The 26,362-nt window shown below is 50.9% G+C and overlaps 1 protein-coding gene across 3 annotated transcripts in view; it reads left to right on the top strand.

Annotated features, from left to right (window-relative positions):
* HIF1AN (hypoxia inducible factor 1 subunit alpha inhibitor) overlaps nucleotides 1–21,149 on the top strand; it is a 108,799-nt gene extending 87,650 nt beyond the window's left edge. The window contains exons 9-10 of one of the 3 annotated variants that reach the window (XR_011376811.1): nucleotides 17,929–18,013; nucleotides 18,404–21,149. The gene's annotated coding sequence lies outside the window, so the exon portion shown is untranslated. Of the gene's footprint in view, nucleotides 1–101; nucleotides 254–17,868; nucleotides 18,014–18,403 lie in introns of those variants that run through there. The other 2 variants (XR_011376810.1, XM_060286769.2) reach the window with 2 other exon arrangements.
* Nucleotides 21,150–26,362: the final 5,213 nt, after the last annotated feature.

The raw sequence follows: 26,362 nt of genomic DNA, 5'->3' as shown, positions 1-26,362 counted from the left end.
ATCCCACTGTCCACACCGGTCCATCCTGGGAGCCTGCATTCAAGTAGCAGGGACCTGTGGGCCTGTCCATCTGAGTCTGTGTGTCTGAACCCCTCCTCCAGGCACCAGCCCCAGAAGGCACCTGCCTCCCCACCCCGGCCTCTGACAGCCGTGGAGAGAGTGTCACAGTAAATTCATGGCCACCCGGCTGGGAAACAGGCGGCTGCAATGAAAAGGAAGCGTGGATTTGCATATTGAATTAAAATTAAGAGCTAATTATGCAAATAAATTATGACATTTGGCAGGAGAATTTGCTTCAAGATCATTTATTACGTTCTTTTTATAACAGTGTGAGCATTTAACGGTCAAAGACAATATTTTAAGGGGAAATTAACGCAAGATTATTAACCTAAAAACAATTCCACGTTAATGAGATGGTGAACTGGTCCCCCACACACCTGGGCAGGTCTATGCCTAGGCTGGGAAGGCCTTTTTCTCCTCCTCTCCCTCCTTCCCCCAGTCTGCAGCGGGGGCAGACTGGGAGGGCACCTGGGAAGAGAGGGGGAGCCTTGGGGTTTGCGGTCCTTTGATGGGGAGGTCTGCTGAGCTGACGCTCCCACCTGAGATCAGAGCCCTGGACTGAGTTTAGGAGGCCACACAGAGGATGAGCTAAGCTCCACTTCCGGAGACCCCTAGTCTGATGATGAAAAACATAGTCCTGGCCTTGGGCAGCCTTGTTTTAAACAGGAAGACAGACCCCGCCCCCCTAAGAAATGACTCTGTAAATACCAGTTGGGATGGGACCTGGAAAATAGAGTTTAAACAGCCTGGTTGTGCCCCGCCTCTGATAACTTCCATCCCCTCCTTCTTCCTGGTTGTAGAACCTCAGATTCCCTGGTGTCCCCAGGCCCTGGATCCTCCAGAACTGAGCTCTACACCCTTCTGGGTGCCACTGTCTCTCAAGTTTCCCCATGACCTTAATCTGTCAGCCTAGTTTTCCTTGGGGGGGGGGGAGATGGCAAGGAAAAAGAGGCTCTAATCTGGGTTTCTCTGGGATCCTCCAACCCATCCTACATCAAGTGGGGAGTGAACCCCAAAGGAAGCAGTGGGTGGTGTCCTCTATGGGCCCCACTTTTCTCTGTCTGTGTGAAGGGGGATGGCATCTGCTCAATCTGATCCCTGTGCTAGCTCTGTGGTGTGCAGACTTTTAGGGCTGACCTTTGTCGGCAGGGTGGGCCTGTGAAAGGAGCCCAGGGACACCCCACGGGCTACTCGGCTGGGTGAAAGCCTTGGGTTTCCGGAAGGTCCCTGTTCTGATGCAAACCTGCTCTCTGGGAAGTGAGATACTGTTAGCTGTCATTGCTCGATGCCAGCATTTGGTCCCTCCTGGAGTGGCCATCAGGAGGGACAGCCGTCCCTCATACTAGGCTACACCTCCAGACCCAGCATTGCATTTGAGTTGTGCAGAACTCCATGAGGCAGGGTCAGGTATCACTGGGTCCGAGTGTGGTGACAGAAAAGACTATGGCTTTGGACTTAGGAGACCCTTAGGCTCGGGAGTTCTGAGGTCACATCCTCTCTCTGCCATTTACTGGCAAGTTGCTATCCCCCTGGCTGTCTGCCCTCTAGATCCTTTGCCACCCTCCTCCACCCTGCTCTGTGCCCGGGAGCCTGGCCTGCACAGTCTGCATCCACTGGCCCCCTTGGGTTTGACTAGAAGGAGAGGAGAGGGGAGTTGGGGTATTTCCTTCCTTGGCTCCCTCACGCACAGGTTGCTGCGGCTGGCTGCATCTCCCCACCTGAGGCCATAGCTCTCCCCACCTATCCACTCAGCTCTCTCTCCTGATTCTGGCCACATTTCTCCATCTCCATCTTTGTTCCTTTTAGACCTGGGTTAGTCATGGCTTTCCACTGTTGCCAGCCCCAGGATACTGCACCATTACCTGTACTTTTCCCAATCCTTTTCCATACCTTTGTAAATAGTTGTTTTATGAAACTCTTCTCAAATAACCCAATAGGGTATGTCATAAGTTTCCTGTCAAAACTCTGGCTGGTGCATTCCCAGAGCACCTCATTTCCCTCACTGTAAAAGAGGGATGATAATATACAGCTAAGTTTTTAGTACACATCCAGTGAGATCATGTGTATCAAGGTGCTTTGTAACTTATAGACCACAAATCCAAATGCTTGTTTCCAAGTAGAAACTAGACTAGAAATTAGGTAGATGTCAAAATCATCTCTGCTATGAAGATTCTGTGTGACCTTAAATAACTCACTTGCCTTCTCTGAGCCTGGTTTCTCATTGATAACATGCAAAGGCTAAACTCCTATCGTTAAGGTCCAGTTGTAGAAACTGGTGATTCTATGTTCGTCTTGCTGTTAAGGACAGACAGGTCAAGTGACTTGCCCAAGGTCACCCAGCAGGTTCGTGGCCACCTGCCTGAGAGTCTGTCTGGAGCGTAGGAGCCTGGGTGGGTCCCCACTGTTGGACCTGGGAGACCTGGTGGAGCAGACAGGCCTGGCCAGAGGTGCCTGGGGCCAGGGGTCTGCCCCCAAGTCTGAGTGGCTTGCTCTGCCTCCCCGACAGGGTGAACCATCCCCAGGAGAGAAAGGGTAGGATTATTAATAACAATGCTAATAAGAGAGAGAAAACAAAGCCAGCAGGGCCTGAGCATTTTTTAAATAAAGAAATTTCCCTCATCTCTTGGTTAATTTAAAAGGTTTATTTCTTGAAATGAAACCTCTTCATCAAACCCCCGATCCTTGAAGATCGGAGGCGACTGCAAGTGCCGGTAATGAATTGATTTGTAACGTGAGCGACACGGTGCCCTCCCGCCCATGCCCACTGCGGGACCTTCATCTGCAGTGTTTAAGGGGAAATGAGCATGGCCAGCTTTCAGCCTAAAGCCCAGCACCAGGCACTGGAGCCAGCAGGCAAGGCCCAGGCCCAGCGGATGTCCCCACCCAGGAGGGTCTATCCAGAAGGCCACCCCCTCCTGGCTCCCAGTACCTCTCTCCCTTCCTTTAAGGGGAGAGTCTGGAGAGCCCTTCACCCCAATACAACCCACTGACAATCTGAGCACACCATAGCCACACAGACCAACAGACATCTAAGCGGACACCCCTACACCCCTGCTCACATAGTTACACTGACCCTTCACCAGACCACAGCTGCACTTAGCCGCACAACCCCACAAAGTTACATAAAAAGTCTCCCTTCAGGCATAAGATGCAGAAATACAGCTACACACACATCCTCTACACTTATTAATATAAGGTATCCATTCAAAGAGATACATCCAGGCTCGGGTGTCCAGACATACAGGAGCATATACCCTGGATATGAGACCCATCCTTTTATAGGCATGGCAATTAATTTGTCAGTATTTGGCAATGTAGGCGTGGTGTGGTGGAAATAGCATGGGCTTTGGGCTACAGAGCTGGGTTTGAATCTAAGTCCCATTATCTCCAATCTGCTTGAACTTTCTCAGTCTCAATTTCCTCCTCTGTAGAACTGGAGCCACATCTGCATCATGGATTTCTTGTGAGGGCGTCATGAGATATAATACAAAAAAAGCTTTTAAACTGTTAGCTTCATGAAGGCAAGGACCTTCGTGAATGAGGTCATGCATGTTGAGTAATTAGTAGAGCTTCGGCATAGAGTAGGTGCTCAATAAATGCTGCATAATATCATGATAGGCACCCACTACTTTATCCTCAACACCTACTATAGTGCTTGACATACATTTTAAAGTAAATTTATGTAAAAAAAAAATTTAAATTTAAAAAAAGGTGGAATACCCTGAAGGTCCAGTGGTTAGGACTCGGCACTCTCACTGCCATGGCCCAGGTTCGATCCCTGGTTGGGGAACTAAGATCCTGCAAGCCACGTGGCATGGCTAAAAAATTAATTAATTAATTAATAATAAATAAATAAATAAGGTAAATTCGTGTTAAATTATGCCTAGCTCATGGTTGATATTAATAGGATAGCAATTAGAAAAAGAGGGAGGTGGAGAAGTAATGATGACATAGTGGGTGTTTGCAATGTGCCAAGCACTGTCCTAAACAAGTACAGGAGGTTATTTCATGGACTCCTCTCAGCAAGCCTCTGGGAACGGGCCAATCATGTCCATTTTGTAAATGAAGGAAGTGGGCACAGAGAGGAGAAGCAGCTTGTCCAAGGTCACGCAGCCAGTAAGTGGAAGGGAAAGGATTGAACCCAGGTGGCCTGACTCCAGAACCTGCTCAGGTTGGGGGTGATGCAGAAAAAAGTATGGGAAGAGCCTTACTCTTCAGGAGGACCCATGTGTACTTGGGGCTGAGTCACATATTGAGGCTGCCTCCGTGAAAGTCACCTTGAATATCCCACTAATCCTACCAAAGTCATAGGCTAGAGGCTTGACGACATGTCTGGTGGCAGGTCTGTGCCAGGTAAGTGGGCAGTGCTAGCTCTGAGGGGCTCTCAGACCTGTCACCTGCCCCAGTGTGGGCAAAACCTCCAAACCTGGCTGAGACCATCCTGTGCTTCCAGCTTCACTATCTCATCAGCCTCTAACTGATCTTTGGTGCCAACTAGACTTCTCTATTTTGAAATAGTTTTAAAGGGGATGAACCCAAACCCAAAGGCCCTGGGCATGGGCACATGGCAAAATACGACCTCCTACCTTCCATCTTCCTGCTTTGGCCACTGTCATTTTTGCTGCCACCACTTGAAAGCCAGGAGACCACAGCCCTTCTCTCCATCCTCATGGAGCCCTTCTCTCCATCCTCATGGTCCCCTTCTTGCCGGGAAGCAGGTCAGCTGAGACAGGGGCTTGGTCATAGGTTGGATCCAGGTGGATCCACACGCAATCCAAATCTTCCACACGGCCTCAAGGCCAGTCTTTGTCTGGGTCTGACTCTTCTCGGTTTCTCGTGGGCTTATCTCCACTTCCTCGTGTCTACAGTCCCCTCCCCATCCCAGTCCTAGAGACAGTGAGGGCTCATGGACCTTCCTGAATGGCCCTCCAGGCCTCAGTTCAGCCAAAGAGTCCCAAGGCAGCCCTTGAGAAGTGAGACACCCCCTGTCCAACTCAGGAAGACTCAGGGGCACCCACGGGCCTCTTCCCACTCCCCGTGCTGCTCTGAACATCCCATCTTTCCTCACTCAGAAGTATAGCGCGAGTGGGCACAGGGCGGGGGCGAGGGGTACATACTTCCCTCCTGCAACTTCCAAGAAGAAAATCATTTTTTATAACTGTTGGAATCCTGATTGAGCTGTCAAAAGTACATGAAACCAGCTACATGAATGGTAAACTATCCATCAGTCACAGGCCTATTTGTTCTGAGACAGTATAAACATCACACATTTTTCTTCAAGATAGAAAATAATACTTACCCCATCACACCCAGGTGATTTGGCCCCCAGTCCCCAAAGTAACTTATTAGTCATACTGGTCAGTTCCCTTCTTGTCTCCCAAATCATTTTATTCTTTTGCCCACCAGTCCCACTTTCCTTGAAGCATTAACTCGGTTCTTCCTATCAGCTTTCTATCTGTTTAAAACCAGATTTAGCACCCTGTCCCAAAAATTAATAAGTGCTAAGGAGAATCATGAAGGAAATCACTCTCGAAGATATGAACTGATTTGGATTCCAGTGTACAAATTCTAGTCCTCTGGATGAGCACTGACACTGATGGATAAATGGTCAGCTCCCGATTTGTCTTCTGAAGAGTGTGATGAGTTCCCTCTGTGCCCATCTGGTGCCTGGTCACTGGCCTGGGTCGGTGGGAATGATGAAGAGGATGCATCCATCTTTTTGGTTGAGAACTCTCCCCCTGCACACTGGGACAGGGCGTTGTCCCTTACAGGCACTCCGAACTAAAGGGAACACATGACAGGAACTTCGATCTTTTTTGAGCCAGCTGAAAGTGGTCATGGTTTCCTCTTTTACCTCTCCTCCAGTCTCCCACAGCTTGGCTTCCACAAAACTTGACCCAGGGCAACAACTCAGCTGCCAATGATAGATAGGTAGAGATTATTGGCTGGCTAGCTGTCTGTCTGTCTGGCTGGCTGGCTGAATGGATGGATAAATGAATGGCTGAATGGATGGATAAATGAATGGATGAATGGGTGGATGAATGGATAGATAGATAGATAGATAGGGAGATAGATTTAAACACACCCCAACATACATATACCCACACTGATCATACAGTCATATTCAGTACTGCATAGGAGTTAAGGGCAAAGGTTCTGAAGGCATCCATTTAAACCTACCTGCTCCTTACATCTCTAGTTGTGTGACCTCAGATAAGTTAGCATTCAGCATTTTTCAAAAGGAAAATGAGAATAATAATAGGATCTACCTTGTGGGACTGAGAGGATTCAATGATAGCCACAGTGCAGGGCCTGGCATGGAGTAAATGTTCAGTAACTAATTACTATTACTAATACCATCACATTATATACACTTTGCACACACTTGTAAACACTTAAGTAAATCAGAACCTCTTCTAAACTTGAGTAATGCACACATGCACAGGCTGACAGAAGTATAGGCCAACATGGAGGTGGCATAGAGCAGTGGCTGGGAGTACGCTAGGAGCCAGACAGCTCAAATCCAAACTCTGCCATTTACTAGCTGTATGATTTGGAGCAAGTTACTTAACTTCGCTTTTCTCATCTATAAGATGGGAATAATAATAACAGTTCCTCCTTTATAGGATTATTCTGAAGGTTAAATTAGTTACTATTTGTAAAACACTGTGTGTTTGATAAACATCAATAAATCTCACAATCTTGTAAAAGCTAATACCCGTCTAGCTCCTAGAGTTTGCAAAGCACTGTCACATGTATAATCTTATAGATCTTCTCTATAAACTCTAAGGCAGGATTATTATCACCCCATTTACAGATGAGGAAACTTAGGCTAAAAGAGATCAATGATTTGTACAAAGCCTGGCAGCAAGTGAGCCAGTGAATGGCAGATAAGCCAGGTCTCTTGGCTTGAAATTCCATGTTCTTTTCACTAAGCAACATACACCCGGAGTGCGTGTGTAGGTATGTAAACTAAGGAGGCTTCCTCTGCCTTTGGATTGGATTCCCCAACCCTCCTTCCTCCCTCCCATCTCCCCTTAAGGGTCCCCACCCCTAGGGATCGGTCAAAGCAGTAGTTCTCAAAGTGTGGTCCTGGCCTGCAGCATCAGCATTATCTTGAAACTTGTTAGAAATGCAGATTCTCAGGCCCCCTTCAGCTGCTGAATCGGAAACTGTGGGCATGGACTCAGCGGTAAGTGCTGTGGAAGTTCAGGAGAACAAGGTGGGCTGGGGGAAGCGTCTGGAAGAGGAGAGGCTGGACCCAGGCCTTGAACAAGGAGTAGAATAGAGAACTGTGAAGAGGCGGGATGAATACCATCTGATGAGAGTAGCTGAGGAGTCTGGCCTGTTGCAGTGAGGGTTTCGGGTTGAGAGTGTGCTGAGGCTGAAGCCATTTGGTGCGTGTCTTTTGGTCTCTTCCGGACACCGTATCCTGTTAAATGATCTGTCCTTGAATATCTGGAGAGAGGCTTTGTGGGAATTTGTCCTTTAGATTAGCCCCAGTGGGCCCCTCCTGCAGGGTCAGAACACTGCCAGAGTGGCAGATGCCCTCCTACCACCCCACTCCCTAGATTTGTCCCTAAAGTGGCAGCCCTCAGCCCTGAATAACTGCAGGGGACCCCAGCCTCATTCGCATCAGGCCCAGATTCACAAAGTGAGGGGCTATTTTGCAAGGGGGATGGGAGGCAACTGTGGCCTTCCCCTCCCCACTTCTCCTCTAGGGCCTGAGCCAGGGCCAGCAGAGTCACTGGAGCAGCCAGCGGCCCTGCCCAGCATGGCGCTCCCTCCACATGCACCGCGTGTGTGCACGTGAGGCTGAGACACTGGGCTGGGAAGAGTCCAGGGTGAGCTGGCCAGGGGCTCCAAGGCTGGAGAAGAGCAAGCCCAATCCCAGCCCCCTTCCCAGCCCACTGTGTCCTGCCCGGGGCTGCCACTAGGAGGCTAATGAAAAGGGAAGAGGCAGGCCAGGGCTTGGGCCAGCAGGAGACAGCAAGGGGACAATGTGAGGCAGGAGGGGGGTGGCCCTCAGGCAGGGACAGACAATGTCCCCATATGGGAAGCAGACGGAGCCGCCCCGCCCTCCTTGGTCCCGGGGCCTCTGCGGCGGCAGGCAGCACAGTCAGCTAAATGTCACATCCTGAGCCCTCCGAGCTGCTGCGGCAGGAAAAGGAGCAGAAGGAGGGGGGCTCTCAGTTCAGCAAGTGTCCCACGGAGGACTCCACGGGGCGCGTGGAACCAGAAACACACCCACAGCCCTCACGTGTACACACGCACCCTCAAGTCACTTTCTGCGTTTTCCAAATATTTTTAAATTTCACCATAATACATGCCAAAAGTAAAGGAGTAAACAATACAGAAGTATGCAGAGTAAAAAATAAAAATTCCCCCATATTGCCCCCCGCAACTCCCTTTTTCAGAAGCAATTATTTTTAATACTTGGTTTCCAGGAAAGGCCATTTTCTATTTTAAGTCCAAGCTGGATCTGCTGCGGGTCATGGTGTTGTCAAGCCAGGCTTTCCCTGGAGCCCAGCACTGCAGAGTGCAGGCTGGGGGGCGGTAGAGACTCACACACCGTTCTCCTCCACCCGTGGTCCCAGGCTGTGAATCATCTGGAAAGGTCCCGTTTCTACTCACCTTTACCATTTCTCAAGTATTAAGAAAAATCTCTCTTTATTTAATGCTAAACCCCATATTTAGTTTTATAAGTTTCTCTCTGTCTTTAAACTGTAGTTCAGCTTGTTTGTTTTTGCTCATAAATTATTTTTGCTAGTAATCAAAAGGAATGAAGGAACTTTTTAGAATTTCACAGTGACATGAGGCCTGGAACATTTTGAGCATCCAAGCCCACCCAGGCTCTCCTCTTAGAAGGCATGAACATCTGAAAATCAAGCGGAGATTCTGCTCTCCTCTGGGACTTGGGATTATACTAGTGTCTTCTCTGGGGGAAGGAACTGGCAATTACTGGGCCCCGACTATGTGTCAGACCCTTTACATGTTGTGTCAATCAGGGCTCACTTAATCACAAGTGATGGGAACCCAATTCGAACCAGTTTAGGCAAAGGGGAATCTACTGGAACAGATGTGGACATCTAGGTCATCAAAGCAAAGTTCAAATAACCAAAGAGCAGGAAGGGCAGAGTTGGTACAGAGCTTCAGGAACATTCAGAACGGGACCTGGATGAACACAGGATGCTCTGTCTCTGGACTTTCACCTGCAGCTCCCACTAGCAAGGAAGGACCAACTCTCTACTCAGTTCCAGTGTGAAGGTTCCCAGAGAGGGACCCAGATTTGTCCCGCAGGTCTGGTGTTCAGTCTAGGACCCGGTGACTCTGGCCAGAGGTGGGATAGGGTCAGGAGACTCTCTCTGAGACCTCATGTTGGTTTCCAAAAGAAGAGACCACCACTCCCAGTGGGGCTTAACCAACAATACCAGTTGTCTACTACAATAAATCAGTTCTTCTAATCTTCACAGGTCTGTGAGGTAAGAAATGTTATCCCCATTTTACAGGTGAGTAAACTGAGACTCAGAACATAGACTAGTTACCCTAGAGCCTGGATCCAAAGCCAGGTCCATTTGACTCCAAAGCCCATGCCCTTGACATGTGTGACACCGATTTCCTTGAGAGATGGAACAAGCCGGGTGGCTTAACACAACAGAAATTTATTCTCTTACAGATCTGAGGGCTCAAAGACCAAAATCAAGGTGTCAGCGGGGCTATCCTTGCTCCAAAGCCTCTAGAGGAAGATCCTTCATTGCCTCGTCCAGCTTCTGGTAGCCCCAGGCGTTCCTTGACTTGTGGCAGCATCACTCTGCCTCCATGTTCACATGGCTGTCTTCCCTCTGTGTCTGTGTCTTCACCCAGCAGTCTCCTCTCCTCTTCTTATAAGGACATCAGTGCTATTGGATTAAGGGCCCGCTCTACTCCAGTGTGACCTGATCTTTTTTTTTTTTTGGCCTTGCCCTGAGGCTTGCAGGATCTTAGTTCCCCGACCAGGGATTGAACCCAGGCCAGGGCAGAGAAAGCACCGCGTGCTAACCACTGAACTGCCAGGGAATTCTCCAGTGTGACCTGATCTTAATTTACATCTTAATTACACCTGCAAAGACCCTACTTCCAAATAAGGTCATATTCACAGGTATCGGGGTTAGGACTTATTTGGACAATTTGGGGGGGAGCACAGTTCAACCCATAACAGACCTGGTCAGAGCTGTGCTTTGATAGATTAATTTAGTAGAGGTGAGTGGGACAAAATACATCCTAGAGAGACAAGTGGCAAGGAGACTGCTCAGGAAGCAAGAAATGAAAGGATCTTTTGGACCAGTGGCAATGGGGATGAAGATTTTATAGAACCTGACAGTTGTTAGGATGAGGAGGGAAGAGGAAGTGGGGAGAAGAGAGCGTCCAGAGGCTTTATAAGGGGAAGAATGAAGGGATGAGGCGAGGGAGCAGAAGAAGGAGAGCACATTAGACTCTAAGCTCCTGGAGGACAAGGACTGTGTCCTTCACCGGGTGTCCTCCCTCAGTGCCCAGTACGGCATCTGGGCATCATAAGCCCTCGAGAAATATTTGCCAAAGAAATGAATGCGTTCGGTTTTGCACATGGTGAATTTGACATACATGTGAAAACAGGCAGGTGGAAATTCAAACCTGTCATTTGGTAGAAAGAGTTTGGGGTTAGAAATCTCAACTGGGTGCTCATTTCCAGAGAGATTACAGGTCAAGCTGGAATTGATAGAGCTAATGAAAAGGCAGGGAGGGGAGAGAAGAGGTTTGAGGGCAGAATCCTGGGGCACCGTTACATTACATTTAGGGGGTGGGAGGTGGCAGATCTGCTGGTAAGAGACCAGCCAAGGAACTTCAGGGATGGAAGAGGGGAAGTAGGGAGGTGCAATGTCAAGGAAATCAAGAAAGGAGACCGTTTCAGGGAGGAGGGGCGGAGCTGTTGCCAAATGCTGCAGAGGTCGAAGAGAAGAGATACTGAGAGGCCTGTGGATTTGCTAATTAGGAGACCAGCGGCAGTGTCCCCAGCTGGTCAGGGCGGGAGGAGGCGAGGGGAGCCTACTCGGGGCGCAGAATTTAAGAGGTCTGGGCATACCTACGCAGGTGCACCTGCGCACACACTCGCCCTCTTCACATCTGCGTAGGCCTGGTCGGTCAGTCTATGAGAGGTAGAGCAAAACAAAACAAAAACAAAAAACATGCTGGGGAAGGGGTGGTGTGCACGTGTCAGGACTCAGGGTCTGCAAGTGAGGAGATGACTAGACATGGGGCTGGAAAAGAGATGGCTCAGGAAAAGGCAGAGTAATTCTTAGTGTCAGATGAACCGTCTTTGCTGGTGGAGGGTTGTGGGCAACAATGCCCCAGGCAGATGTGAGGCCCTCAGATCCCAGAGACCCCTTGTTGGTGGAGGTTTCTGTTGTGCCTGCCCCTTGGTGGGGGAAGGGGAACGGGACCTGGTCCTCAGTCCTTTAGTCCACATGGAGGTCCCACTACTGTCAGTCTTGTTTATCACCATATCCCCAAGGCGTGAATCAGTGTCTGGCATATAGGAGGCGCTCAGTCAATAATTATGATTGGAAATAACAATGACAGCATCACCACCAACAACTAAGATCAGCTAAGCACTTACTGTATGCCAGGCACTTTATTATCTCATTTAATACGGCAGCTCCACAGCTAGATAGTATCATTATCCTCACTTAACAGATGAAGAAGTAGGAGTTCTGAATGACTTAGTAAGTTTCCAAAGGCCACTCAGGTAGGAAATGGTAGAAGCAGGATTTGAACCCAGATCTGCGTGCCCCTAGAATTCTCACCCTTGACCATTATGATTGTTGTTCTCCAAGAAGGTATGAGTCGAGGGTGGAGGGGACCTGCGTCTGTGTTCTGAGCTATTCTGCATATATTTGTGGGTGTCCACAGCTGCGTGCATTTGTAGGTACTTGTGCGTGTGTATGTGCGTGCACGCACATGCATCCACACCTGAGTGAAGGGTACGCCTGTATTCAGTTGTGCAATCTTGTGGGTTTGGGCACAGATGCTACTCCACACCCTGCCCCCAGGTTTGAGCGCCCAGTTTCTTTCTGCTAGAGGCTGTGATGGTGGGGTCTGGCTCTCAGGTGTGTTCAGAGCTCAGTCCTGAACCCACCTCCCCCTCAGAGGGCCCATGAGGGGTCCCTGCCCCCCACGGTTCTGCCCATAATTCTCCTTCCTTGTTTAAAGGGGCCAGTGGGTTTAATGATTAGTTACCGCCTTGTCGATATTCTCACCCAGGGAGAGGATGAATGGTGAGGCACTGACCCCGCCCTGACACACACACCCATTCTGTGGCAGATTAAGAATGAGAGAAGAGACCCTTCAGCAAGGGGGTTTAGGGGAGGGCAGCTCCAGAGAAGCTCAGCAGGGCTCTTGGGAGGGCCTTCTCCTGTGATTCTCCAGGTGCCCCTACAGGGTGGTGGCAGAGGGGCCCCTCCTCCCACCGCTCCCCTAAGTCCTCTCCTCTCCACCTCCTCCAGGTTCTGGGAGGCTGTGGGAAGATGCCCTGGTGAGGGGAGGCCCTTCTTGAAGTGGGAGAGCTTGGTGTCCCCGTTCTCATTTTCGTGTGTTTGAATGTGCATATGTCTGTATGGTTTTGTGTCTTCGTGAGTTTCCATTTTCATGTGCTTTGGTGGCCGGCCATCCATGTATCTGAATGTGTAACACAGTCCATAAACATATTTGGGCCTTCTGGCCGTCCACGTTCATATGTAGCTGAATATGCCCACTACTGTGCGTGTACCCACACATGTATCCCTGGGGGAACAGCAATGTCTGTATGTGTGGGTGTGCATATATAAATGTGTGGGGTGTCTGAATCCTGCTGTGTGTACTTTGTGTCCTTGCCCTTCACAGTTGTCAAGGGAGGCTCTCTCCCTGTCCTGCTCTGGATCCTAAACCCACTTCTGATGTTACAGGAAGAAGCCGGTCAGTTGTCTCTTGCTGAGGAGGGGCTGAATGAAGTTTCCATCCCTCCCCTTCTCTCTGAGCCTCAAAGGCATGTCATGGTGACTCAGGCACCAAGCTATGGATCCCTGACCCCACCTCCAGTCTTTGCTCACTAAGACCCTCCCTGCTGGGCTCCTGGGTCCTCATGGTCTTGAACCTGGGTCTCCTCATTGCCCAGGGGTGCCCTGTGCCTGGAGCTTTGGGAATGTAGTCCATTCATGCTCTGCCCCCCAACCTCTGCTGAGTCTCCCCATCCCACTCAGACCAGAAGCCACCCCACATCCATTTAGGGACTCACCCTGTGTCTTTGGAGGCAAATTCCAAAGCACCCTCACACTTCATAGCTTCTGGTCCCTAACCACCTTAACCATTAAACCTACAAGTTTGGCACTCTCTCCTTCGACTTACAGCATCTGCCCCTCAACCTGACTTCACTGGATCCAGTCCTGGAAGAAAGGGAAAGAAAAGGGGGACTATGTGGCCGGTTGTTCCCCTTATGCTGGGACTCAGAACCTGGGGAGGGGAGACTGGGGGCCTAGGGCAGCTGCGGGGCAGAGAGGGGCTGAGCTTGGCAGAAAAGAGATGCTAGGATTCAGGTCCATCCTCACACCATCCCCCTGCCCCTGCCACACACACACACACACACACAGACACACACACACTCACCCTGTTGGAAGGTGACATTTGCTATTAACCTTATATTGGGCCATTTTGTAAATCAATGTCACTTACATTTAATAACAAGTGTAATCAAAGGAATTATGCAAATTTAATTTGATGCTTCTTGAATTATGCAAATCCGCGGTGCACATAATGTTCTCTGACATGTGCCCGTTGGAGAGAGAGAGCAAGGGAGAAAGTGGGGAGGGTCAGGGAGAGGGAGGCTAGGACTGGGACTGAGGGGAGGGGAGGATGGGGGTGGGCTGGGACTTGGGACTGGGAGACAGGAAGGCAGAGTGGTAGAGGGCAGCGGAGCAGCTGCAGCCCAGGTGCTTGCCATTGTGGGTGGGATGTTTGTTCTGGTCTGGTACCTCCACCTTCTCCTTGTGCCTCTCTCCGGCTCCGGATTTGAGTCCCTCTCCCCTGCCCACACTCAGCATGACATTGCTGGTCACATGTCCTCAGTGTGTCCTTATGTGAAATGGGAGTGACCCAAAGGTGCTAACTACTTTTGGGACCAAGACTCCTGATACAGCGTGGTCCTCTGACAGGACCCCAGCCCCCATGGCAAGGTGACCTGTTGTGACACCTGTTTTGTTTTTAATGGTCTTGAGGACCTGGCAGAAGAAATTTCACCATTCACCATGTGACAATAAGAACCTGCTGACCCGATCAGTCCCAGGCACATATTGTGACAATGCTAGCGTGATGATGATACACTCATATTGACACATGCATTTATAGCAGAGATGACAAAGTCACACACATACTGTTAAAACAATATAAACATACCCAGTGACAATTAAACATGGACCCAGTTATTCCCAGGGAACTGCCTAAAGGCTACATAAATACAAACACTCGGGGTGGGGGGGAAGTGGGGGGAGGGATAAATTGGGAGATTGGGATTGACATATACGCACTACTATATACAAAATAGATAACTAATAAGGACCTACTGTATAGCACAGGGAACTCTACTTAATACTCTGCAAGGACCTGTAAGGGAAAAGAATCTAAAAAAGAGTGGATATATGTATATGGATAACTGATTCACTTTGCTGTACAGCAGAAAGTAACTCAACATTGTAAATCAACTATACTCCAATAAAAATTTAAAAAAAAAAAACAAACACTCAGGTTTGCACTCCAATACAAGAACATTTAAAATGTCACCTGGACACACCTGGGCTCAAGGGATATTGATTCCTAGTAGTATACACATCCCAACACATGCTATGCTCAAAGCCAAACACATACTAACACTGACACCTGAACACACAAGTTACATTCCCTGATGCTGACACGCCCTCACTGACTCTTGAAGCAAACTCAGTGATCCAGGAAGCTCCTAGCAGAAACAGTGCCCCTCTTTACCGGTCAGATTCTGGCGGATGTTTATTTGGCCCTGCCCTCAATGTTGTCTGGAGTAGGACAAAGATCATGGTACTCTGAATAGATGTGATTCTGCAGCATAAAAAGATGGGCCAACATGAGGGGGAAAAACCACCCAGGCCATGAAACTGTTCCCCAAACTCTGGATGCTGTTTAGGACCATGGAGAGACGTCTCAGGAGGTTACATTGCCAGGTGTGGGCCAGCTCCCTGCAAACCCTCACTTCCTCCACAGCCTGCACCTACCACTAAGGCCACCACAGACTGGCCCAGGGCCTTGACTGTGTGAGTAGGACAATATGGTGTCCCTCCCCTGAGCTGTCACTATGAATCCTCAAGGGTGCTTTTGAAGAGTATGGGAAAAACACCTTCATTATTTTCCTTTCCCATGTAAGTCCTGTCTTGGGTTTACACTCTTTTTCAGCCCTCCCCTCATACTTGGAGTCCAGAGGTCTGTTCCTCTGTACTGTTAATTGGATAGTGACCAGGAGTTTAGTGGGTCTGGGGGGCGGGTCAGGAGTCATGGTGTATCTTTCAAAGAGGGTGTGGCAGTGGCAGTGTACTTGTGCATAAATGCTACTACGTATCTATTACGAGTATCCTTATGGCTCAAAGTGTTTCTCCTTGTCATTCATGTGTCATTGGCTCATTTGTATGTCCATGGGTTAGGACATGTTTGTGTTTGCTGTTTCAGTTTATCATTTCTGTATCAATGCACCAGATATTTTATTTCAACATTGCCTCCATGTGTGTGGTATTCTGGGAATGTGACATTCTGTGTCTCCCTATGCTCTATTTCATACAGGTGAATAAATGAATACTTAATATCACCATGTTGGAATTCTTACAATGTATTCTGTGTGTTACCATGTTTGAGTTGTGAAAATGTGTGTGCCACACACCCGAGCCATCATGATGTCTAAGCTGATATAATCCGTGCCGAAATCTATCTCACTGTGTTTGAATGGCCCAGTGTGTTGTCAGAGTGTATCCTCGTGAGCAAGCATGTTTCAGCAGGCTAAGTGTCAGTTGTTATGTTTAAATTGTCACCACGACTATACCATTGTATTTGCATTGTATGTGTTTGGATTATCGGGGGTATCACTGTATCCCCTGTATCATTGCATGCAATCAGTTTTGAGTTGATACGGTGTGTGTAATTGTGTTGCCTTTCTTTTAACTGTCCCCAGGTTGTGAGGGTCTCACCAGGTTTGAATATTCACAGTGTGTCTCTGTGTATGACTCCAAGTTTGAGTTGTCATGGGTTATCTTTATGTGACAATGTATTTGCATTTTAACAACATGGTGTGTATCTGTCTGTTTGAGTTGGCACAATCTCTATGCCATCATGTTTGAGCATGTGTTATCAAATGTTTATGTTGTTACAATGTGTGTCTGTGTGAATCATTGTGTTTCAGTTGTCACAGTGTATGATTGTATGTCACCATGTATGAATTATGCATCAGTATTTATGTTACAGTGTTACAATAGGTGTCTGTGACTATCATGTTTACATTGTTACGATTTGTATTGCCATATTTAAGGTGTTACAAAGTCTGTTTGTCACAACTGTTGACTATATTAATGTGTTTGAGTTGTCAAAATGTATGTGTGTCGCCATGCTGAGGCATCAGAGTGTTTCACCCTGTGGGTTTGCACATTTGTGTCTTTGTGTATCTGAACATGTTCAAGGTATTTCAATACCTGTGTGTCACCATGTTTGAGGTGTCTCTTAAAATGTGTGCAACAACCGCTTTCTCAGCAGGGGTTCAAAAGGGAAACACTAGGAATGGGAGGGAAAGAGGGAGGGCTGGAGGAGGGAGGAGGATGCGCCATAATCTAGATGGGGTGGGATGGGGGCTGCTGGGGATTAGGGTCAGAGTGAGCTCTAATTGGCCCACGGTGAATTATTCACATGTATAATCCTCGCAGAATTTCAGCGCGGGCAGTGCCAGTAAATGCTGTGCATGTTTAAAAGTCATTTCCATAAGTAAGTGCAATTTCTCTACTGTTTGCCCCTGTTTAATGAAGTGAAATCTTGTTTGCATTCCTCCCAATTTCCCAACGAAAGGCGCCCAACCGTTCGCACCAAAATTACACTGCCCAAATTAAAACTCGGGCTCCAAGGGAGGTGAGGGGACGGCAGCATTGGGCCCTTCTGGGAGGGCCTGTGGAGAGGTGGGGGGCCGGAGGAGCCAGGCCTGGGTTTTTCAGCTCATTGCTTCCCTGTAGTTCTTGCAATTTCAAGTGATGCCCCCGCCATGTTCCCCACTCCCACTTGCCCCCATCAGGTTCGTGCTCCCCTTTGCCTCCCCCCTTCTTTAAATGAATCCCTAGGGTATGGGAACTGGGCATGACGCATTTGTTCATGCATATGTAAATGCACCCCTATATGACTTATATACCCAGTCGTGTGTATTGTGAAATTGTGACATACAGTCATACACTGTAACAACTGAAACACAATGATTCACACAAACACACAGTGTAACAACATACACACAAAGGGGCATGTGTGTGTTTAGGTATGCATCCCTGCCTATATATGTATGTGGATTTGTGTACGTGTCTAGCTTTATGTGTTGGGTATATTGGGTGTGTCTAAGATGAATGGTTACATAGACAATATGGATAAAGAGAGAGAGGAGGGGGGAGATTGTGGGTATTTGTGTAGTTTCTCCATTGTCCACAGTGGTGTACTTAGCCCTATCGCTAGGACCTACTGCTTTCTGAGAGGTACGTTGTTAACCCCTCACCTACTCAACAGCTGATTGCACTGGGGCCTCAGGATCAAAGGAATCACCTCCTTCTGCTCCATACCCAACAGCGCCCTCTGGCCCTGTGAAGACCAGCGACAGGACTGACCTTCTTCCAGCTTCAGCTCCAGCTCCCCATATGGGGCTTGAACAAAGGTATTCCTGAGTAAGCTGGCAGGAGACCCCTCAAGGCTCCACCCCCTCCTAGTGCCAAATGGCACCTGCGTGAGGGTCACTTTGGTGGGGAGCCTAAGACAGAATTGCAGATTACCCTCACTTGGATTAGCTAGAAGAGTTGGGCATGGGGTGAAGTAGGGTTGAGGAGAGGGCAGGAAATGATGGTCCCATCCACCAAGGCCTCCCAGTGACCCCTGGGATCCGGGATCCCCACTAAGGACTCTTGAAGCTTTAGAATTCTGAAAGCCTGAGCTCTGGAGGCAAAAGACTGAGTGGCATCATGTCCCGGTGTGAGGTTATGTGTCTTTGGTCTTTGTGGATATAACACACTCACAATCTAATCATCTTCTGCTGCCCACTTTCTTCCAGCTTACCTGTAGCCTGGATGGGACAGAACCAATCAGTCAAGTAACTACCATGATACCACCATGCTCTTATGCACAGACCTTAAGACCACCACCCTCTGCTCAACACATCGCTCGCTGCAGGACACTGGTGGAATAGCTGGAAGAGACTCGGGTTGTTTGCTGAAGGTCTGGTAGAGAAAATCATTCAGAGGTGAAATCCTGAAGGAAAGGAATTCAGGAGCGGTGAGAGAGGAATCAATCAATTAAGAGTGAGGGGCTCTCCTTGCAGAGGGCTGCTTTTCTCACACCTCTTTGATGTCCTTGGGGAGGTGAGACATCCAGGCACAGGGGCAAAGTGTCACCCTGGTCATGACCTCCCCACCTTCTCTTTTGCCCTTATCCATTCTCTTATCCATGTAATCAGTCCCAAAGCACAGCTCTGACTTCTTCTACAGCTCAGAAACTATCAATGGCTCCCTACTGCCCAAAGAAAAAGCCATATTCCTTTTGTTATCAGGCAAACAAACCCTTCACGATAGGACACTCCCTTCCCCTTTTACCTGCTCTTCTAGACTTGCCTCCCAGGGATGCTCCCCCACCCCCTCAATACACCTCCTAAGCCCCATACAAGCAAACAGGGAAACTAGATGTTTCCCCAACCTCCTCCAGTTTCCCCTTTTCCGCACTTCTCTTCTTCTTTCTACCTCAGATGACACCATTAGCCTCACCCCCATTCCAATTTCTGCCTGGTGGAGCCCTAAGGATCATCAAGACCAGGTTTGATGCCACTTTCTCTGAGAAGACTTTCACACTGGTTCTCACCGTGCCTACCATCCGTAGCACCAGTGATTCCTGGAGCATGGTTTCTCTCCCTCTGTGATATGAAGCTCTTGTCCCTTCTCCTTGCCTGCTGGGGATCAGACCTGCTGGGCTCCAGTCTCTTTGGGCGCCAGGCTTTGAACACCCCTGAGTGAGGGTAGGAAGCACCTCACAAAGGCTTTGTGGATAATCTAACAGTTGACTGCAGAGGAGGTGTGGAGAATTAGGGTGGGTTTAGGAACATGTTTCAAGGGGTAAACCTCATGTCTGGAGCTCTTCTCTCCATTCCAATCCAGCAGATTTAAGCCCGAGCCCCAGTTCTCCAGGGTCCCCATCTTTATTCTGTTTCTTTCTCTGTGGCGGCAGGAAATGTCCACTCCATGCCCTTGGCAGGAGAGGCTAGGGGCTTTCTGCCACCTGAGAGGTCCGACCCCATTGGGGAGACTCTGGATGGAACTGACTCTCCTCCATGCTGCCCTGGCTGGCGTGGGGGGGGGGTCGCATCCTGCCTCCTGGGAACCCCGTCAGTGTTATCCAGGCTGCTACTTTCATTAGTGAGGTCCTTCCCTCTTAATAGAGGAAGACTCTGCCGTTAATGTGCTGACAGTCCCACTTCTCCTGTCCTGGGCCTGCCTTCTATATTAGCTACACCATTCCTCCCACCAGAGATTCCCCAAGCCTATCACCAGACCCTCCACTGTATCCCCTTGGCCCTAAGACTCTCTCACTGATTTCCCCCATAAGCCACTCCTGATCTTTCTGTAACTGCCCCCCCCATTTAACCCATCCCTCCCCTCCCTGGCTGTCATCAAAGAGCCACCACCAAATCTCCACTAACCCTTCTGGCCCCCCTTTCCCTCTAATTTTCTCACGGAACCTGCTACCCTCCCACCTCCTCCCCCATCACCACAGCCATCCCCTGGCCTGTCGGGGGCACCTTGTGGTCAAAATCCTCAGGAAGAGAGTTCCAGCTACATTTCTAGATACACCCTCAGGCCGCAGACCTTCCCAGGCAGAGCCGACATCCCTGCCAGATGCCTGGGATACGGGCTGGGGGGCCTGGTGGGTTCCAGACAGGAAGGAGGCGTGGACCTCAATCTGGAAGGTCTCTGTGGGCCCTTCCCCCTCCCCTTGGCAAGTCTGGGAACTCGGGACCCGAGCTTGGTCCTCGCTCCCCCCGCCCTCGCCTCTCCTCGCTTTCATCAGAATTCAATTTCCGCCCGTAAGTGACTCCCCGGGCCCCTGATCCTTCTCTTGATGAATGAGCCGCCCGGCCGGGCCCCGTCCGTCACCGTCACCCTCGCCACGGCCCGGGCCGCTACCGCCCCCAGCCCCGGCTCCTCCATCCAACGCCGGCCCCGACCTCCCACAGCTCCCACCCGGACCTCAGCCGCCTTCATCCCTTCGGGTTCCTCCCCCACGTCCAACAGCCCGCCCCACCCCCATACCCGCATGGCTGTCTTAGTCCAGGTCTCTGCCTCTCTCCGTAGGAGTCTATCTCTCTGTCTCTGCTCTCTCTCTCTCTCTCTCCCCCCCTCCCTCCCTCCCCTCCCTCCTTCTCTCCTTCTCTCCCTCTCTCCCTCTAACACCTCTATTCATCTCTGGGAGCAACATCATTTATTTTGCACTTCCCAGATAATTTACTTTTTTTCCCTTCTACAGGAATTCTCCATTTCCCTATAAAATGAAAATTCATCTAGAATTACATCTTATGTCATCATTATGTTTATTAAGCGTGGATGATGTATATGAACAGGACGGGCTTGCTGCTGAGTGCTTAATGGTGCATAAGATTAAGCCGAGGCTCTCAGCTGCGCAGCGACTCCCCTCCGGTTCCCATGTTGTCGAGGCATGCTGGGAGTACAAGTTCCGAGCGCACGGCCAGGTGAACGCGCCGCCGCCGCCGCCGCCGCCGCGCGCGCTCCCACCCCCTCTCCGCCCCCTCCCCCGGGGCCCGCCAGGGCCACCCCCGCCCGGCTGCGGGCGCCCTCGCGGCCTGCGTCTCCAGATACCCAAACAGATTCGCCGGGCAAGGGCAGCCTGGCCCCGGGTCACCATCATCCGCCACCCCAGCACCCCCGCAGAGCTGGGCGTCCGAATCGCACGCCCCCTGGGACCCCGTCCTTCCCCTGGGTCTCCCCTCTCAGCCCAGGGAGCTGGCAGCGCCCCTCCGCCCCTCTTTCCTTCTTGTCTCCCTGTGTTTCTGCCCCTGATCTCTCTCTCCATCCCGCCTCTCCTTCCCTCTGTCGTATTTCTTGGGGCTCTCGTCTTTCTGTCTGTCAGTCTGCGTCTCCTTCTCTCTCGAGTCCTTCCCTGCCTCGCCCTGCTTCTCCGTGTCTCTGCGTGTCCCTTTCTAATTCCCTCGCTCTCCCGGGTTTGTCCGTCGGCCTGTCCGCCTCTCGCGGTCTCCCCGGCTCCCCCTCTCCCCCTCTCTCCTCTCTCCCGGCGCTGGCGGCCACCGCACTGCAGCGCGACACCAGCAGTCTATGACAAAAACATTATCCTTCTGCTGCTAAACAATCCAATAAACCTCTCCACAGGGAGAAAGTTAACCTCTTGTCTCTTCGGCTGATGCCTTCCCGCCCACGTGACTGCTGCCACAGTAAATTCAAATCATTAGTCTCCTCACCCCATCAAAAAACTTCTATTAGTAATGGAGACCTCGCCGGAGACCTTCCGCGGAGAGCGCTGCCTTCCCAATTCCCAGTGGAAAAATTCTGCGCGAAAAACTAATTCTACTTTTAATAATCTGTCATCAGGACCAGAGGCAGTCATAAATTATATGGGAGCGCGTGCGAGAGCGCGCCACAAGAGGGAAATCAGGGCGAAAAATCAAAGCCCAAGTTTGACAAACTTTCCTGAAGATAAATAATAACTTACAAACAGGATTAGTTGTAAAGTCACGCTCCGGCGCGCAGCCACGGCGGCAATCACGTCTGCCGAGGGCCGCCACCGCCGAGGCACCTGTCACCGGCCGCCGCCGCCTCCGAGCCTTCCTCCCCGTCCTCCTCCTCCACGTCTTCCTCCCTTCATCCTCCTCCCCTGCTCCTCTTCCTCACCCTCCAACCTTCCTCTTCCCTCCCCTCCTCCTCTCCCTCCTTTTCATCATCCTCCGGTTCTTCACCCTTCTCCTCCTCTTCTTCCTCCTCCTTTCTCTCCTGCTCAGCCTTCTCTCCCCGCCTCCCCGGGCCTGAGGTAGGGCCAAGGATCCTGATTCCCACCCTCCCCCATCCCACCACCGAGGGTCCCCAGCTGCCAGGACCAAGGTCAGAGGAGGGTGAGAGGATTCGCGGGAGCACCGTCCGTTGGGGCCGTGACCTCGAGTAGGGGCTCAGTGTGTAAAGGGGAGTGTGTGTGCGGCCTGAGGCCCTCGGTCCCCGTTTCGGGGGGCCTCTCGTGCCTCCTGGCCCCAGCCCAAATCTCCCTGTTCCCTGCCCCCACTGACCCAACCAGAAGCCGGGCGCTGGCAGTGTGTGGGTGGGGGCGTAGTCCGACCCCTAAGTTTATTTGTTTGTGTTAGTGTAGGGTGGCCGTGGGTCTGCTCCGCAAGCCTAAGGGCCGGGCCCCCCAGCGCGACCCCACCCCACCCTACCCCGCCCTCGCCCCGCACAATCTCGGCTCTGACAGCCGAGCGGGTGATAAATGCCGCCGACGCGGGGAAGGAATTGCGCAAAATAAAGAAGCATGTTCCAACAAGTCCTGTCAGGATTGTATTGATTTAATCATCTGCAGAAATACACATTCTGGATTACTGTAGCGTGCCAGGGCCGGGGAAGGGGCGGGCCGGCCTGCGAGGGCCGGGAAGACCGGGGCGGAGCTGTGGAGGGAGGGGCGGGCAGAGCCGGGAATGGCTCCGCCCCTCGCCCCAGGCCCCGCCCCTTCGGCAGCTAGACTGGGCCAGAAACTTCCCGTTGCTGCGGGGTTGTTTTGCACCATGGGACACCGCCTTCTGTGCCAACCTTGCAAGGTGGGCTCGCCGACCTCCGACCCTCGGAACCCCTGAATCGGGCAGTCATGGGCCCTCCGGAGCTGGACGCGCCCCCAGGACTGGGAGTTGGGGGGGGAGGGGTCTGGAGGAAGGGAAGAGGAGTTGACGAGGGGAGTCAAGGCCCTGGATAGGGCCCCTCCGGCCTTGCGAATGTTTTAGGGTGGTTCCCTGCCCCACCATCTGTTATCATGGCGAGTTCTTGGCTGCCAGGTTTGGGGGTACGTGGAGGGACGCAGGGCGCTCTAAAACCACCACCTCATCGGGCTAACCTGTACCCGCAGCTACTTAGGAGGCAGGGGTAAATGAGAGCCGCTTCAGACAGCCCTCAGGGAGCTGAGCTGAGGACGTCGTAGGTCTTCTAAAGGTTAAACAAACCAACAAACATTACAGCTTCTGACTTCTGCCCGGTAATCCGGGTTCAGAGCCCCATGTGAGGACTTCGGGCAGGACTGGATTTTCTTTCAGTTGAATACTTGGCCCTTTGGAAGAAACATACCCCCCAATGGGGGATGGCGTGGAAAGGGAGAGATTGAGAAGCCCCTCAGAGTGGGGGGACCCAAAGGGAAATAGAGGAGGAAAGAAAGTCATTTATTACTTAGTGATTGATTTTAAATGTTTTATTTCAAAGAACCCATCCAACAACCTGAGAAGGTTATTAATATACCCCATTTTACAGATGAGAAAATTGAGGTTCCAGAGGTTAAGTGCCTAACTCAAGCTCACAGTGTAGCTAGGTTGGGAAGCCTAGCTTTGAGGCTATGTCTGTCATACTCCAAACCTCTCCCATAGTCATGGGCCTTGGGGGGAGACTGCAGTGTGTTCAGAAACTGCATAGGGGTGGTGGAGAGATAGTGTCAGGAGCACAGGAGAATCAGACCTGGTAAACAGTAAACCTTGTCTATTCCAAAGGGTAGGCCTGGTGCTTGAACCTTCCCCAGGGGTCCAGCGTGTGTGTTGGGGGTGGGCACCAGAGAATAAACTTATCACGATGTTTTCTATAGGTGCCATCGTACATTAGTCCTGGCTTGGGGGAGAGGAGGGGATTTCAGGAAAAGGACAAATGGGGGTGAAAAATGTAGACCAGAGAAGGAGGTAGAGCTTTATCTCAAATCAGAGACGAGGCATTAAGTTACCAAGGGTGTGGGGGTGAGGTCACTCGTGGTGGGAGAGACAGACTTCAATAGAGCAGCTTCATCAGTGAGAAGCACAGCTCCTCCCTAAGTGACCCCTCACCCAATAGAAAGCCCAGAGGAATGAGCATAACTGAAGATACAAGTATGAAAGGAGGTCCTACAAGACAGAGAGACCCTGGGGTCCCAATGGACCACAAGCAGAAATGGATAACTGAACAGGACTGTGGGTGAGAAATGAAGGTGTACTTTATTTCTTTGCATGGGGAGAAGGAAGACCAGGAAAATGGGGTGATAGAAAGAGGGGATGAAGGGATGGGAGAAGCGAGCAGGGGACTTCCCTCCGAGAGGGATGAGGTATCTGCCCCGGCCCCATTATGAGAAGAGTGCTAGCTCACCCATTTCTTCCCATCTGCACCTATTCTGCCTCTACAGGAGCTTTCCCTCTGTGCCTGTCCTTTATCTCCCATCCGCCCAGGAAGGGCAGAAACACACATTTATGTACCAAACATTTTTATAGAGCTTACTCCCTGAAAGGCACTGTTGCAAGCACTTTATGCATATTAACTCAGTCCTCCATAACAAGGCTATGGGGTGGATAAGAGCATATCTCCATTGTACAGAACAGGACTCTGAGGCACAGAGAGCTTTAGTAATTTGCTCAGGGTTACACAGTTAGCAGTGGTGAAACCGACTGAACCCAAGCATACTCTCACTCACTATGCCCAGAACCCTCAGTGCCAGCACTGGACTGGGAATCAAGGCACCGGGGCCCAGCTCCAGGCCTACCACCCCGTGCTGTATGACCTTGGCCAAGCCCCTTCCCGTCCTCGGCCTCAGTTTCCACATCTGTAAAGTGAGAAGACTGAGCCGAAGCTCTCCAAAATCCCTTCCAGACCCAAAGCACTACAATCTATCATTCCTTCCCCACGGACCCCCGCCCCCTGACCCCCTCCCACACCCCCCGCTGCGTTCAACCCTCAGCCCACCCCCACCCCCGAGCCTCCAGCTTTCCTGCTCCGCCAGCTCCCCGCGGGCCCGCGCGTGACTTTAGCGTGCGCGCGGCTCGGCCCAGAAGGTCACCTCCTTCATCAAGGATTCTATTTGCATCCGGAATCGCATGTACATGAAAAATGTGTCCGCGTGCGGCCCCGACTGCAGACGCAGATGAAATTCTGTGCCGAGCCTGATGCGCGGTAACCTTTGCAGATGGCGCCGCTATTGCTGAGAAATGGATTGCTTAATAAAGCGTATCATCCGGCATATTTGCTGCTTGGCTAGCCAAATAGAAGTTGTTTTTTGCACAAATTTCCTTGTCAAATTTGTCAATGTTCATGTCATTTTTGCTTTAGGTCACAGAGCAAGGTGCAAATTCCTGGCATCTTTACTAGTTGCAGCCAATTTCGGCGATTTCGGCGGTGACGGGGATTCTCCGAGGAGTCGCGTGCCCGCACGCGCGCCCGCCAGTCGGCCCCAGCAGAGCGCGGCCCAGACACCTCCTCCCGGAAGCCGGCGGGCAGACAGACTGGTTTGAAAGGAGAGGTTCAGGACCGGGGCTGGGGGCAGAAGGTATCTTCCTTTGCTAATCACCCACAGCCAGACGCAGGCCCCCACCAGGGAAACTGATGGGTAGGGGTGAGAATAGGGGGTTCTAGATCCAGCTCTCCCTGTGCCACCTCCTCTTCCCCAAGTAGTGGCTCTTTTCCCTTCTTCTTTTGCCTCCTCTGGCCTTACAGAGGAAACTGAGGAATAAATGGGAAGGAGAGCCCTCTTCTCCTTTCATAAGGAACTTTGCCTCCCAGTGCCCCCAAGACTCCGCCCACACCCTCAGACTGACCTCTCCCACCCTACAAGAGATTTACTAAAAGGGGGAGAGTGGGTAGAATAGCAGAGCCCCGTTCTGTCCTCCCACAAGCCCCATGCCCACTTTGAGGGATGCTAGGTCTTTCCACTCCCCTTGGGGGAACTGTGGATAAACAGGTGTATGTGGAACAGGTGAGGATGCCAATAAGCCCACCTTCCTGGGGAGGTATGAAAAGCTGGT

The sequence above is a fragment of the Globicephala melas genome, chromosome 16 (assembly GCF_963455315.2).
Source record: "Globicephala melas chromosome 16, mGloMel1.2, whole genome shotgun sequence".
NCBI lineage: Eukaryota > Metazoa > Chordata > Mammalia > Artiodactyla > Delphinidae > Globicephala > Globicephala melas.
This window is presented reverse-complemented; position numbering and strand designations above follow the sequence as displayed.